Below are 16139 nucleotides of genomic sequence, written 5' to 3'. Positions count from 1 at the left end.
AAGTTATTTCGAAGATGATATAAAATAAAGTGTGCCAAGGACCTGTCATAATGCTTAGTACCTAGTAGGTATACAATGGAATGTGGATATTATTATTAATTCCTCACATAGTAACTTTCAACAATTCTCAGTTCTCCTTAAAGTGTGTGTGCTATGTGCAGTTAAGTCGGCTCTGATTTCTGGCGACCATATGAATGAGTGAGGTCCACAATGACCTGTCTTCAACGGCCCTGCTCAGCTCCTGTAGACTCAGGCCTATGGCTTCCAGTCCATCTCATGTTTGGTCTCCCTCTTTTCCTGCCACCTCTGTTTTTCCCAGCATTATTGTCTTTTCCCTGCCTTCTCATGATGTGCCCGAGAGGGACAGCTTCAGTTTTGTCATTTGTGCGTCCGGTGATGTTTCAGGCTTCCTTTGCTCTAGGACCCACTCGTTCATCTTTTGGGCAGTCCAGGATATCCATAGAACTCCCTCCGACCCCAATATTTCAAATGAATCAATTTTTTTTCCTATCAGCCTTCTTCACTGTCCAACTTTCGCATCCGTTCATAGTAATTGGGAATACAAGGATGTGGGTGATCTTAGCCTTGGGCTCTGATGACACGTCTTTGCTCTTGGTGATCTTTCCTCATTCTTCCATTGCTGCCCTTCCAAGTCTCAGCCTTCTCTTGATTTTTCGGCTACAGTCTCCATTTGAATTGATGACGGGGCCAAGGTAAGCAAAATCCTTAACAATTTTGTTATTTTTATTGTCTACGTTAAAGTTATATATTTCTACGTTAAAGTTATATATTTCTTCTATAGTCATGATTTTGGTCTTAAAAAATGCAGCCCTGCTTCGGCACTTCCTTCTTTCACTTTCTTCAGATGTTGTTTCAAATAATTGCTATGTTCTGCCAGTAAGATGGTGTCATCTGCATATCTTAAGTTACTGATATTTCTTCCACCAATTTTCACTCCTCCTCCTTCATCCAAGTCTAGCCCAATTTTCCAATTTTTAAAAACAATTTTTAAGAATTAATTTTTTATTTATTTTAATGCCTACAGCACCTGGTCTTCCTAGGTGGTCTCCCATCCAAGTACTTACCAGGCCCGACCCTGCTTAACTTCCGAGATCAGACGGGATCAGGCGCGTTCAGGGTGGCGTGGCCATAGACTAGCCCAGTTTTTCATATGATATGTTCTGTATGCTGATTAAACAAATAGGGAGATGGAATGCATCCTCATCTGACACCTTTGCCTGTAGGAAATCATTCTGTCTCTCCATACTCTGTCCTGACTGTGACACCCCATCCGCAGCACAGGTCACATTACGCTTAAGGACAGTCAAGGGCTGAGGCGCGCCCTCTTCTTTCAGAGCAACCCGTGCCTTTTCGTGTTCTTTGCCATCAGAGGCTTTACCGTAGTCATAAAACATAGACTAAAATTTAATTTCTCACTGCTATAATATTTCTATTTAATATGTTTCATGTGAGTTGTCCATTTCTTTCTCTAATCTAATCATTTACAGCTAAAATGTCCTAACTTCATAATGACTTCTAGTTTGTTTTTTTTAATGACATGATGGTAACCTAGTCCAAGGCATATGTTTATCATAGGCTAGACTTTTTCTACTACCTGTTCTGTGTCCAGGTCTGAACCTATAGTTTTCCCAAAGTTCCTTGCCCAGAGAAAAGCAGTTTCAGGGTTCCTGCCTGCATAGCCTGCCCCAGCCAGGCCCAGGGCATTGATTGTTTCCTTCCTGTACTTTGCAGAAATTGGCCTCCTCTGTTTGATTTGAAGTCATGAATCTGGATCACAGTGAGCGGTACACTCTGCTTAATGAATCATTAGTAGAACAGAAAAAAGAACAGAGTCAATTACATGCTGGGTTGGTTAACCAGCCTTTCCCTGAATGCTGTCCTGCTCCAACCTACGCTGAAACAGGGAGGCTTTTGTATAGCAATGACTCCCTCACCGCTAGTTCTGTCTGTTGAACCTAAGACTCATAGTCCATATTCTTGATTGATTTTAATCTGACTTGGCAGCTTTCTTAAGTATTGTAGCCATCTGCAAGCGGGAATAATGAGGGCTTTGTACAAACATCATAGTTGCTGGCCTCCCTCCCTCATGTCCCCTTTCTGTGTTCTTGATCACATGCTGTATCATCTGCCAGTGTCAAACTCTGGATGGTGGCCCTTCAGGGCCAGGCTCTTGGAGCTCACTTAGGAGGTGATAAGGCCAAGAAGTAAGGGGAAAGAGAGTGGTGGACAGGTAAACAAGAAACAAATAATTAGGTGATGGTATATGCTACCTTTTTCTCCTCTGCATCCAGGCCTCCAGCCTCAGAATAGTAAACTTCCTGGAATGAGCTCTGTTCTCTCTCAGCTCAGTGACTTTGAACACCTGCAGAGACCTTCCTCAGTCTTTAGCAAATCTCAGCCCTTTCACATCCTCGGTGAGGCCTCCTTAACATTCCCAGATCGTGGCCTCTCCTGTGACCTATTGTTGTCCATCCACTCCTACTAGTCCAGAGGCTACTTACAAGCAGGGACCATGTCTTTTCATTTTCTGTAACTCAGAGACTTAACACAGTGCCTGGCATATAAAGATTGCTCAGTAACTCTTGGTTGATTGACTGAATAGGTCAGGAGAGTTGAAGGCCAGTCTCGATTTATTACATAAATAATACTGAACCTCCGTGATATCCTGTGGGAGCCAGATAATCTAAAACGAAACACATAGCTCTGTCAGATAGTGAGAAATGCCAAGGGGAGAGGGGAAGGGAGTGAGAGTGAGAGACACACAATAAGCAGATAAACAATTAGGTCAGGAGGCGATAAAGAGTGAGAGAGAAAAATGCAGAAAGGGGCTACAGTTGCTATTTCAGATAGAGTGGTCACGGAAAGCCTCCCTGGCAAAGAGATATTTGAGCAAGATCTGAAAGAAGTGAGGGAATTAACCAGTAGAATCCAGGGGATAGGCCTTCCAGGCAGAGGTAACAGGGCCAAATCTTAGAGCTTGGTGAGAGGAATTGCGGCGTATTTGATGTAAGGAATTGGAAGAAAACTAGTTTGGCCGAAGTAAAGTGAGTGAAGAGGAGATCTGTGTGAGGTGAGAGCGAAGAAGAAGAAGGACTGGGAGAAGGAGGAAGAAGAGGAGGAGGAAGAAAAACAGACAAAAGACACAGCATCAATTGGCTCTAAGGATTAAGGTTTGGGCCCAGGTGAATGTGATAAACCATCAGAGAAAACTTACAAATGAGATCCTGAATTCCTATGGTTGGAAAGTAGGAGAAAAGCCAGAGGAGTAGATGGGAGTGGGGGAGCAGGGGAACCAATTCTGAAAAAAGAGACAATACTAAAAATAACAGTCTAGTATACTTGATGTTCCCTCCAGGTAATTGATTACAGTATTCAAAGAATAATTTGTAAGCACCCACACAGGAAATTAGTGAGCTAGGAGCTACAATAATGGGGTCACAAAGAACATCGCATCAGTCATCAGATTTCTTTTTACTTGTAACTTCACTAATATTAGGCTGGTTGATCAAAGCAATGTGGTACAAAGAGTATACAGAGATTTCTGCAAAGCATTTGGCAAGGTCTGAGTATCCTCATGGATGAGATAGACAGACATGACGTGAATGGTCACCCTGTTAGATGGCTTTGTTCTTTTTTACTATTATTTTTTATTCTGGTGAGATACACATAATATAAAATTTACCATTTTAACTGTTTTAGGTGATACAATTCAGTGGTATTATATATATTCACAGTGTTGTATAACCATCACCCCTATCTAGTTCTTTTTTATCACCCCCAAAAGGAAATCCTACATCCATTAAACAGTCACTCCCCATTCTCCTTTCTCCCCAGGCCCTGGCAATCACTAATCTGCTTTCTGTAGCTATGGATTTGCATATTCTGGATATTTCATATAAATGGAATCATACAATATGTGGCTCTTTTCGTCTGATTTCTTTCACTTAGTTTAAGGTTTTCAAAGTTCATCCATGTTGTAGCATGTGTCAATATTTCATTTCTTTTTATAGCTGAATAGTATTCCATTATATGGATATACCAAATTTTCCTTATCCATTCATCTGTTGATGGAAATTTAGGTTGTTTCCACCTGCTGGCTATTGTGAATAGCACTGCTATGAACATCTGTGTACAAGTTTTTGTTTGAACACCTGTTTTGAATTCTTTTGGGTTTATACCTAGGAGTGGAATTGCTGGGCCATATGGTAATTCTATGTTTAACCTTTTGAGGAAATGCCAAACTGTTTTTCATAGCAGCTATATCATTTTCTGTTCCCACCAGCAATGTACGAGGATTCCAATCTCTCCACATCTTCGCCAGCACTTGTTATTTCTGAGTTTTGCTTTTTTTTTTTTTAAATAGCCATCCTAGTGGGTGTGAAATGGTATCTCATTGTGATTTTAATTTGCATCCCCCTAGTGACTAATGATGAGCATCTTTTCGTGAGCTCATCGGCCAGCTCTACATCTTCTTTGGAGACGTCTGTTCAAGTCCTTCATACATTTTCAAATTGGGCTGTTTGTCTTTTTGTTGTTGAGTTGTAAGAGTTCTTTATATATTCTAGATATCAGACCCTTATCAGATATATGACTTGAAAATATTTTATCCCATTTTGTAGCTTGGTTTTTTTTTTTACTTTTTTGATAGTGTTCTTGAATTCACAAAAGTTTTTAATTTTGATGAAATCCAATATATCTATTTTTTTCTTTTTTTTTAACTTGTGTTTTGGTATCATGTGTAAGAATCCATTGCCAAATCCAAAGTCATGATTTACCCCTAGATTTTCTTCTAAGAGTTTTATAGAGACCCTACCCTGATAATACTCTATGTATTCATGTTGAAGTTGGAAGGGCAGAGAGCACGGTATCCTGTAACAGTGGCCTTGGGTAGTCTGTGAGAAAAAGGGCCTCCTGGTGAGGGCAACAGCTTCACGTCAGAAGCTGGCCAGGAGAGTTTGTTTTCCAGCACCTATTCAGCCTTCGGGTCTTCAAAGCTTGCAGAGTTTTCTTCCAGGGTTCATTAAACATAACTTCCTTTCGGGGGCAGAAGTTAACTGAGCTTAAATAGGGTTCCTACACTTTGTCAGAGTTCAGGGAAGACACTGTGTTAATAGGCAGACTCCAAAAAGTAACACAGAGCCAATCACGCAGCTCCGCAGAGCTCTCAGTGCGCATGTGGGTAAAGTCCCAAAACCATATCCCAAGAAGTGATTGGGAGCCACTCGGCCTCCTCCCCAAGCCCTGCAGGGACTACTTGACTTGGCCTGGGATGATGACAGACAGAGCAGTAGGTATTAGCCTCTGCACACACTCCTCCCTTAGCTACATGAGTTTTCCAGTGCAACCTGATTCTGATTTTTCTGCCTCCTTCTTCCACTTTTAAGGACCCTTGTGATTGCATCAGACTCACCCAACAATCCAGGATAATCCCCCTATGTCTAAATCAGCTGATTAGCAACCTTAATTCCTCTTTGCCATGCAACATAAGGTCTTCACAGGGATTAAGACATGGACATCTTCAGGATCCTTTTTTCTGCCTACCACACCTTATACCTTCCTTGTTATCTTTAGGGTTCGAAAGGATCTCCAAACTGCTGAGGAGGAATCAGGGGATGGAATTATGGCAGCTTTATCATCCCATGTTTTCTGTTCATTGCAGATACCCTGATCCAGGGGTTCTGTGGTTTGGGCATAAGCCCTGTGACCACCTAGTCACTGGCCATTCCAACTCAGCCAGATGACTTGCCAACAACCCCAGAGAAAATGTATTCCACCCCCGGGCGAACCTTCCTGTCTTTCCAAGACCAAGCATTAGGTCAAGCTGTGTTTACTCCACATCGAATGACAGCTATTCAATCCCAGGGCAGGGACAAATACTACACACAGTACATAATGCAGGGAGTAAGGCAGGTTCATTGAGGAAACTTAGAGGAGGGCCAGTGAAATGTGTGACAGACAATGGCATACATGCGTTGTATATGCCCTCCTCCCAACTCTTCTCTTTCCATAGAAGGGCAGGGTTGGAAGCATCAAAGATTGGCTCCAGGAGAAGGGCTCTGCTCCTCTGTACTTGAGAAGTTGAGAGGGGCAGGATGCGCTCAGTTGGGAGTGCATCATCAGGAATTAGGAGGACTTGGGTTAGTGGTCAATGAGACATGGATCATCCTAATCTGGAATTTTCACACAACAGTCACCTTTCTCAGCTGAACATTTTGAAGTTCTTCTTATGAGACAGCCTGTTACTAGGCTCCCTGAAGTGAGGCACAGGCCTGTCTAGCAGACCATCTATCTCTCTTGAGATGGCAAACTGATCAAATTTTCAGATGACGCCTGGAAAGAATACCAAATTCAGAATCAGGATTTTGAAAGATTGAAGCAAGCCAGAAAGATGAGTAAAGCCTTACCAGATGATGTTTATTTGTGATTTTTTTCCTTTTTTAAAATTATTTCTCTCTCTCTTTTTTTGCAAATGTGTCTAAATACTCCAGCACTGGTGGGTGAGATGGGTCACCCATGGAAAAAACTCACGAATTTTCTAGGCCAGTTAACACACAAACACACACACACACACACACACACACACAAATCTAAAGTTAATTTTAAGAACTTAGTTTTTCCTTCAAAGAGTAACAAAAACTAGAAAGAATAAATGCCTGCTTAAGAAAAGTCAACAGGAAAACAGCTACTAGTGCTCTTAACGGAAGCCAGAGGCTACCCAAGTAGCCTACCAAGAAATGCACTGAAAGCACCTAAATTTATTTCTAACATCCCATAATAGATAAATGTTAAAATTTCAGCAATATATCTCCTAAGTCGGCAAACTCAAAAACCACTGGTAAAAACATTTTACTTGATGGACGAATATCTCTCCTCCACTATTAGGAGCTGCTTTCACTAAGAATGTTCCCCTCCAGTTGCCATACATAATGCAATTAATTGAATGGAGTGTGTACATTAGGGCGGGGATGGAGGTAGAAAAAGTACAATTTAGATACCAAAGCAGAAACCGTATCATTCCAGAGTCAATTTCCCCACCGTAAATTTTTTAAAACCTCAAAATCCATCAAAATGGTTCTATAATATTTTTCATCTTCAATATCATGAGAGCACCAGAGAACAAGCCAATTACTTTCTAAAAAATTTATGAAAAAGTAAATCACAGAATTTTATTCAATTTTTAACTATGTATAATATTTATGAGTCCACAAATTGCAAATGAAAAATAAGAAAAAAGTAATAAAAGTGATCTGTTTCCAACTGAGAAGCATGCATTAGAAAATTTGAATCTGCTTTTGCCAAGTCTTACCAGATTTTCTCCTGGGGGCCTGGACAGTTAGCATAATACTTACAGATTTTCAGATAAAGAATGACTCCTGAGGTTTGAGTTTTCACAACTGATTTAATTTTGACAGCTTTAGCTGATATCAGAGGACCTAACTGTTAGGCAGGCCCAGAAAAAATTCTGAATAAAATGACCTAGGAACATTTGTGCCTCACCCCACCACCCCATCCCACCCCCATCCAGTTCCAGTCACCACCACTTGGAACATTCACATGACTTAAATCTTTTACCTTGCATTGTTCCTCTGACGTGCAAACAGCAGTAGGAGAAAGGGAGCTGGTAAATAGAACATCCAAGAATATTATAATTTCCAAGCGTTGAAAGAAAACGCATCTGAACGTTATAGCAGGCATGATTTCGAAGTAATATTTGGTATTTGAAAATAACACAGAATACAAACAAGTATTCTGTGTTATATGGTAGTGTTTGAACTTAAGTTGACTATTTACAACTTCAGAAATATAAATTCATATATCGAAACTGTGTCTATCCTAGCAAAGAGGAAAACAGGAATTGTTTCAAAACACAGGGTAAAATTTAAGTGCTATATCTGAATATGATGACATCCTCACGAGCGGCACATAAAATTCAAGTCAGTATGGAGCTGTTGGATGATTTTAAAAGAACTAAGCTGACTCTCAAACAGTCCTCAGGTAGGAAACATCAAAATTGCCCTCTCTATTAAACTCAACACTATCCATTTCAAACCGTGCTTTTCTCTTGAACTTGCTTGCAGACCAGAATGTTGGTATTTGATAAGCTATAAAAATAATCACAGATGAGGGCAATAATCCCAATAAATTTTTTTTTGGAATGCTGGTAACAAATAATCACCTCTTTTAGATAAAGATCTACCTCAAAGAAGTTGTGAATGCATTTTGAGTTTTCCCAAAAAATGGATTTCTATCCATAATCCAAAAATCAATGATAAAGATGAAAAGTCCCAAAGAAAAATGTGGAAAGGGCATTACATCTTCCTACTTCCTCAAGATAATGTCATTTTAATTTAGCACAGAAAAACAAGTGAATATACACATTTTTAACATTTTACCCTCTTGCAATCTGGAGTAATAATTAGTATGACGATCTGGAACACTACTACTGTTTTAATTAACATGTGAACATCTCCATATTATTATTTTCAGGAATAAAAAGGTCAGACTACAAACTCAGCCCAACCTACTGGTTTCTCCTTCTCTACACTGAATGTTCCAGTAGGGACTGATGGCTAGAACAGAAATTGTTGATGTATTTTGGAAGCTATGCCTGTACTGAGGAAGTCAAATATGCAAATCCAGCTTCTCTCTGGGGGCTCCATTGATTCTTAGTGTCTTTTTTCTACGCACCCACTTCCTTCCCCTCTAACTTCTCTAAGTGTCCCCAGATTCCTACCTCTTCAGTTTGCATGCCCTTCTGTTCAGTGAGCCTAGACAGATGCTGCTTCCACATCTGGCCTGCCCTTTCCCTCAGCCATGCAATTAGGATCAGCACTTTTTCCTGTTTTAATGTTTTTCCTGAGAAGCAATTTGCCCCTTTACACTATCACCCTGAATGAGGAAACACCCATTTTGCACCCCACTTTGTCATGAACACTTAGACCAAATCCTGACCGCAAAAGATGAATAAAATTGTGTGTTTTATTTAAGGACGGGAGCCAATGGATTAAGAGAAAAAACTCGAAGTTCGAGACTTCATTTGTGGATATTATAGCTTAGACATTTTAAGAAGTCATCTAGATTTTCTCGAAAAGTAAGTATAAAACTAAAAGAATCCTACATGATTAATGTGGTATCTTCCTGTATAAACTTAAAACTTCTAATCTTGTTTTTAAGAAAATGCTTTAAAATAGGAATAATAGAAATTCAACCAGCAGCAAAAAGATCCAAATTGTAGAGAAAAGATTACAATTCTACTAAAAAACAGCCCTACTTTCTGTGAAGAAAAATGCAAGGTGGCCAGCCCTGACTCAGCACAGATGGGACAATAATAGCTTAAATCGAATTCTTCTACTGCAGGATTATCTTTTTCATTAAGGATTTAGACTCAGAGAGAGCTGGGCATTTTTGCTCATTCTTATTCTCAAAATAATAATATCCTTTCCTTGAGCCAGTCGATTTTATTTAAAGTTTTCTATAGCTAAGACTGCTATAAGCTATAATACCCCAGAGGATCTTTTGTGTGTTGCAAAGAAATGGCACAGGTATATTACTTTTTATGGTGCAATGCCAATGATCACCCCCTTTCTATCTCATTTTTATTTAAATGATAGGAAGACAGAAAAAAGTTGCATTTCTCTGTAATCCCTAGTCTGTGACCCATGTTAAATTGTTTTTAGGTCAGTGAAAAATGTTTCCACAACACACATTTTAACAAATAATTTTACATAATGATAAAAGTTAAAAATAAAACCACCGACATTGTTGCACTAACTGCTTGAACATTCCTGTATAAAATGATAGAATTATTTCTAATATTTGCTTGAATAGACTATTTTTCTTGTGAAGAACCCACTCATAGTGAAATAGAGTCAGCAGAGCACCCGCATAAAGAGAAAAATTAATCTATTCTTGTCTTTATTATGATAATGGGATACTTTTCTCTGAAGAAATTAAAGCCCACGGCATCTATCCCCAAACCCTCTGGTGATGGTGTTTGGAAATGTTCTCTTCCTTTAGTGATCAAAATGAGAATTTGTGAAAGCTCTTTGTAAGCTACGAAGTAGTATTTATGTATAAATTAGTATCATTGCTGGCTTAGTGCTTATTTATATCTGAGGCTAAAAATGAGACACCTGGAAGTTGTTTTAGTATGGTTCCCCCGAAGCAGACCCTGAGACTAGGATTTGAGTGCAGGGAGTAAACTGGGGAGGTGATGTCAGGAAGCCTAAGTGAGGGAGTGGTGACACCATTAGACAGGATAGGGAAGAAGTCCCCAAGAGGGTGAGTTATGAGTATAAGCAGGTGCAAATGAAGCTCTGGGGAAACAAGCAGCATCCGAATCGTCCCACTGAGGATGGGAAGCTGAGGTATTAAGCCACAGGCTTCTGTCCTTCACTGGTTAAGGGCTGCCCTTGGGGATAGTAAATCCCTGGCACTTCTCAGACACCTTGCGCGTAGGCTGAGCCAGCTCCGAAAGTACAAGAGAAAGCCCTCGGGCAGAGATGCAGAGAGACCCGGTGGCTGCGCACGTGTGAGCCTATCTTCCCCCCGTAGCTTCAGGTGAACCCGGGAAGGCTGAGCGCATGTGCGGCAGGGCATCTGTGACGTGTGCTGACAAGCCAACCGTCATGGGCAACCTCAGAAGCAAAGTCAATAGCAGGCTTCTGGAATCTCACTCGCGCTGTCTGTCTTGGTCCCAGGCCTCTGGTAAACTCTTGGCATGAGTGAAGTGTCTTAGGTGAAACTACCCTGTTCCCTTTATTACTGTGTATGGGTGCCACTATTAGCTATTTCTAGATTGAAGTGCTGTCTGGCTTCTGCTTCGTTTCATGAAATTTATTGAGATAGTTTGGGAGGCAGCACATTCTAATACAATTTGTTCTAACCCTGGATTTTCATTAGAATCATCTAAGGAGCTTTGAAGGAAAATGCTGATGCCCAGGCCTCACTCATTTAAAATAAGGCTCTTTAGCAGTGAAGTCAAGGTCTTGAGTGTGTGTGTGTGTGTGTGTGTGTGTGTGTGTGTGTGTGTGTGCCCACCCCTGTTTTAACTCTTTAGATGATTTTTATTGCGAACAAAATTGGAATCACTGGGTAATGAAGAGAGTGTAGCTTTGGAGAAACTTGGAACTCAGCCTTGGGTATAGATTCCTGTCGCTCTGCTAAGCAGCAGTGTAACTTTCTATGAGTAACATACCTTCTCTGGGGCTCAGTTTCCTCATTTATAAAACAGGGTTATATATCTGTCACACAGACTTATTTGAGAATTAATTGGATGCAAAAAAAAATAATCACTCTACTCTTGTGCCTGGCACATAGTTGGCACTTAATAAAATGTCAGTTCTCACCTTCCCAGTACCAGCTGACTTGCTCTGAAAAGTGCTACTGTGTCTCCATACATTGGAAAATGAAAATTAAGTTTTCACATGTAGGTGGAGAGGGTGGGGAGCTGTAAGAACAAATGGAGGAGGGCAGGATAGGATCGTTATGCTGTCAGAAGTTAATGAAACAGAATATAACAAGAGAACAAACAACTGGCTGAACATGGAAACAAGGAAACCACTAACTGGCTAAAATACAATTATGCAAAGGCTTCTTCAGCAACAGACTTAGGATGGCATGAGAGCCAGTCCCTGCTAACGGTAAGTGGATGCTGTGGGGTCAGGCCTCACCCTCATGGAATGTCTGTATGGAGTTGAAGTCCCAGATGGAAATAACTTCAAGCACAGGAAATATTGACCAGGGAGCCTTTACAACACCCTAGATTAGGCTAAGTACCCTCCTCTGCTTCTTGGGTTACCTTTAAACTAGCATTTGATGTTGTAGTCACAGTAACTATGTATTGACTAGAAGACTGTGAGTCTTTTCTAGGCAAAGCTGTGTTCATTCATGGACAATACCTGATGCGCAATTGAAGTTCAACCATTATCAAACTAAACTAAGTCAAAACAGAGCCTGGGTCAATGAGGTGGTCTTTGAGATTGCTTCTTCCCCTTTATTTCAGGAATGCTGTTTGTCCAATTAGAGAAGAGTAATGTCAGGAGAGAGAAAATCTGGACCCATGTTGTTTCCATAAGGAATTCCAATCTTAAAATGGTGACAGTATTACATAGGAAGACATAGGACAGAGTCACAAATGGAGCTCGGGCCCTCACTATGAGACTTTATCAGTTATGTGAGCCAATTCTGTTTGAGTTGGGTTTTCTGTATCTTGCAAGCCAAAGTTTCCAATGGATATGGTTATTGTTGGGAAAGGCAGTCTTATGTGCACAGTCTTTTGACCCCTGCTTGGCCATTTCAGAATGGGCCTTGGCCTGGAACATGTCCTTACCAAGAGGTGAAGAGCCCACACAGCTGGTACTGGGCTTATTGCCCTGTGTGGGCATCTTTCCCTGTATTATACTCAATGAGTGTTCCTTCATTCTACTCAAGCATGTATGTCAATGGCCTACAGGCATGCACCCAGCTTTCAGTATTTCACACTCCCTGGGGAGGGCCCAGGGTCCTTCTGATGTGGCACTGGAGGGGTGTGCATAGAATAATTGCCCTGTGTTGGCTGCCCTGCAGACCTGCTGGCCACTGGGGACAGACACCTTCTATTGAAGCTGAACTTTCTCGGCCTCTTCTGTGTGTAAGTAAAGGGTTGTTTTATCCAGTTGTTGCCTGTGTTGTGTTTCCTTTGGCAACTCTGGTATGAAGGTGGGGTGGGCAGAGGTGTTTGGAGTCCTCCTCTGGGATTGGTGGCTGGTGCATGGTGTTCTGATTGACAGGTATCTATCTATAGTCAGATTTTACACAAAAGTATAGTGAGTACATTATCTTTAGATAAGCAGGATGATAACTAAATTTCTTAGCATCAGTAGTTGTATTAGTTGGAACTTTTTTTTTTGAAACAGACAAGAAAGCAAACAAAAAGGACTGTAGGTAAAAAGGAATTTATTGGAAGGATCTTTGGATAATTCATTGCACGGTTTGTCTCAGCGGGACAGTGATGTGATTAATGGAAAGATGCCCATGCACACAGTTAAAGGAATATGTTTTCTCGGATGTCAAAAGATACAGAAACTTAGCTGCAGCCCAGTAGCCTCACAAAGCAGGAGACAATGCAGCTTGCATCCTTGATTCCTCTGAGGTCCCTTTAAGGAAGGTGGGCACAGAGTGAGAATCTTGCTGGGTGGGAGAAGCTTTCACCCGCCTCTTCTCTTGGGATCTTTTTACACTCTTAGCTCCTTTCAATCATCCTGCAGAGCCTGACTACCTGCTTGCCTACTCACCGGATATAAGAGATGGACATAAAACAACCCTTGCACATCCCTCATTTGCCACGAGACTGGTAACATCAAAGGTTAAGTTCCCATGAGTTTCTGGGTCTGCGCCTTCAGACATTCTTGAGGTTCATTCTACTTCTAGATTAGAGGTCAGAATCAACAAACAAAGTCCTAGGGAAGCAAGAACCAAAGCAGCCCTGGGAACCTCAGGGACAAGAGGGGGATCCCCTCTCCTCAAACTCTACCTGCCTCCCCATCTCTGCTTCTCTCTGCAGGTTTCAACTAGGATGTTGAAACCCTGGTTGATAGCAGCTCATGAGCTCGCATCTTCCCAGCTCAGACACCTGAAAAGAAACAGTTCCTTTCCCTTAGGGCTAATTTGAAAATATCCAGGGAAGTTCCTCTGATGGAGCAAGCTTGGATCATATGCCTTGTCTTATGAATTGGGTTGTCTTAGTCTCCTGGGGTAGTTGTAACAGAATGTCAGAGACTGGGTGGCTGAAGGAATACATTTATTTCCCACAGTCTGGAGCTGGGAATTGTGAGATTAGGGTGCCAAGATGGTTGGGTTCTGGTCAGAGCTCTCTTCCTGGTTTCCAGATGGCCACCTTCTTGCTATGTCCTCACATGGCAGAGAGCAGAGCCCTAATCTCATTGTCATGAGGCTCCGCCAGTGAAGACAAGTCCTCCAAAATAAAGAATGGGTCATTCTCAAAAGGCGGGGTGGTGGCCACGTAAAATAAGCAAATGCCAGCACAACGGTAAATAGAAAAACTTTGAAATCCAAATACCCTTTACCACTAATGCCACTGACCCTGTTCAGGAAGAGACATCATCCCAGAGAGCCTCATTTCTTAAAGACTGGTGCCCGACAGAATTGTTTTTCTAATCATGTTCAGTTGTGACAGATATTGCTGGGCTCCTGTCCCATCAAGAAAACATTTAAAAACAGAGGGCGACAGTATGGTTTCTATTTCTATAAAATGCCTAAAATAGGCAAATTCATAGAGACAGAAGCTAGATTCGTGGTTGCCAGGGGCTGGGGAGAGATGAGGTGAAAGCTAAAAGATATGGAGTTTCTTTTAGAAGTGATGCAAATATTCTAAAATTACAGTGATGGTGTGCAACTTTGTGGATATACTAAAAACCATCGGCTTGTACGCTTTAAGTGGATGAATTGTATAGTACGTTAGTTGTAGCTCAATAAAGCTGTTTATTATTATTATTATTATTATTACTATTATTATTTTAAAAGAACAGAGGACTGAAAAGAAGCTTAGAAACTGGTTAAGTAAGAAAAGCAGATGGACACCTCTTCAGCAAACCGGACCCACAACCGAAGATAGTGGATAGGGGACAAGCTCATTATTTAACTCAAGAGCTATTCCAAGTGTAGGCCCCACACCAGCAGCTGCATCTCTTGGGGACTTGTTAGAAATGTGAATTCCTGGATTCTACCCCAAACTATCAAATCAGAATTCCTGAGGATCACTAAAGTTGAGGAAGCATTAATTTGACTCATTGCTCCTTTTAATAAACAAGAACTCCTTCAGTAACAGTGTGCTAGGTACTGTCAACAGTGCTTTCCAAGCTGCAGGCCAAACAATATGTAAAAGCAACAAAATGTAATTTTTAAAAATGTTATTTGGACAATGAACCTTTAATTCTGTACTTAGCAGATAATGATACCAACATAGCAGGGCTTATTATCAATCAATGGTCATATTTACAGTGAAGATAGTTTATTCGCTGGAAGCTGCTGAAGCAGTTAACTGGACTGATGTGCCTTGAAGCTGCAAGTATTTTCTCTATGACCTGCAGGAAAGATACCTCTATCAGTTTTTCCAGTGAAGATGCTGAAATTGATGTGAATTCAATGAAATCTGAGATGCAGGTGGAAATTCAGAGATAGATTTGTCATCTTGAAAGCCAATTACTTGCTCCAATGCCACACTTCCAGATCCAAGGTTTGAGGACAAATTTATCTCCCCTGATCATGTGAAGCATTGTAAGTGTGGCACACATATTAGAAATAAAAAGCCAGAGCAAGAAAAACAATCTCAAGGCTGCTCCTGAAAATATTCAGAAATGATCTTTTTTTTCCTTAAGAATTTTTTTTTTATTTTTCAAATACAGTTGCTATACAATATTGTATTAGTTTCAGGTGTACAACATAGTGGTTGGACGTCTATAAAACTGAGGAAGTGATTACCTCAATTAGTCTAGTACCCATTTGACACCATACACAGTCATTACAATATTATTGACTATATTCCTTATATTATACTTTACATCTCTGTGACTATTTTGTAATTACCAATTTGTACTTCTTATTCCATCTCCCGTTTTCACCCCCAACTCCTCTCCCATCTGGTAACCCTCAAAATGTTCTCTGTATCTATGAGCTTGTTTCTGTTTTACTTACTTTGTTCTTTAGATTCCATATGTAAGTGAAATCATGTGGCATTTGTCTTTCTCTGTCTGACTTACTCCACTCAGCACAATACCCTCTAGGTCCATTTATGTTGTTGCAGATGGAAAGATTTCATTCTTTGATTGATTGATTGATTTAATGGGTGAGTAAATTCCATTGTATATATGTACCATCTCTTCTTTATCCATTCATCCATTGATGGACACCCAGGTTGCCTCCATATCTTGGCTGTTGTAAATAATACTGCAATAAACATATAAATGCACATGTTCCTTCAAAGTAATATTTTGGGTTTCTTTGGATAAATATCCAGAAGTGGGCTTTCTGGGTCCTACTTTGTCTCTTGTTATAGCCTTTGTTTTAAAGTCTATTTTGTCTGGCATAAGTATTGCCACCCCAGAATTTTTTTTTTTATT

General features: G+C 40.6%; 1 long non-coding RNA gene and 1 other non-coding gene across 2 annotated transcripts in view; one reads left to right on the top strand and one right to left on the bottom strand.

Annotated features, from left to right (window-relative positions):
• The window catches only part of LOC112479503, a 28097-nt gene extending 15444 nt beyond the window's left edge, over nucleotides 1-12653 (top strand). Inside the window, exons 3-4 of the long non-coding RNA XR_003046218.1 lie at nucleotides 9010-9112; nucleotides 12589-12653. This is a non-coding gene — a long non-coding RNA (uncharacterized LOC112479503). The remainder of the gene's footprint in view (nucleotides 1-9009; nucleotides 9113-12588) is intronic.
• On the bottom strand, nucleotides 1037-1155 carry LOC112479562. Its single transcript, XR_003046232.1, has one exon. It is a non-coding gene; the product is annotated as a 5S ribosomal RNA (ribosomal RNA).
• Nucleotides 12654-16139: the final 3486 nt, after the last annotated feature.

The sequence above is a fragment of the Pteropus alecto genome, unplaced genomic scaffold (assembly GCF_000325575.1).
Source record: "Pteropus alecto unplaced genomic scaffold, ASM32557v1 scaffold23, whole genome shotgun sequence".
NCBI classification, from domain to species: Eukaryota; Metazoa; Chordata; class Mammalia; order Chiroptera; family Pteropodidae; genus Pteropus; species Pteropus alecto.
Note: the sequence above shows the minus strand (reverse complement) of the source record. Positions and strands in the feature narration are given on the sequence as shown.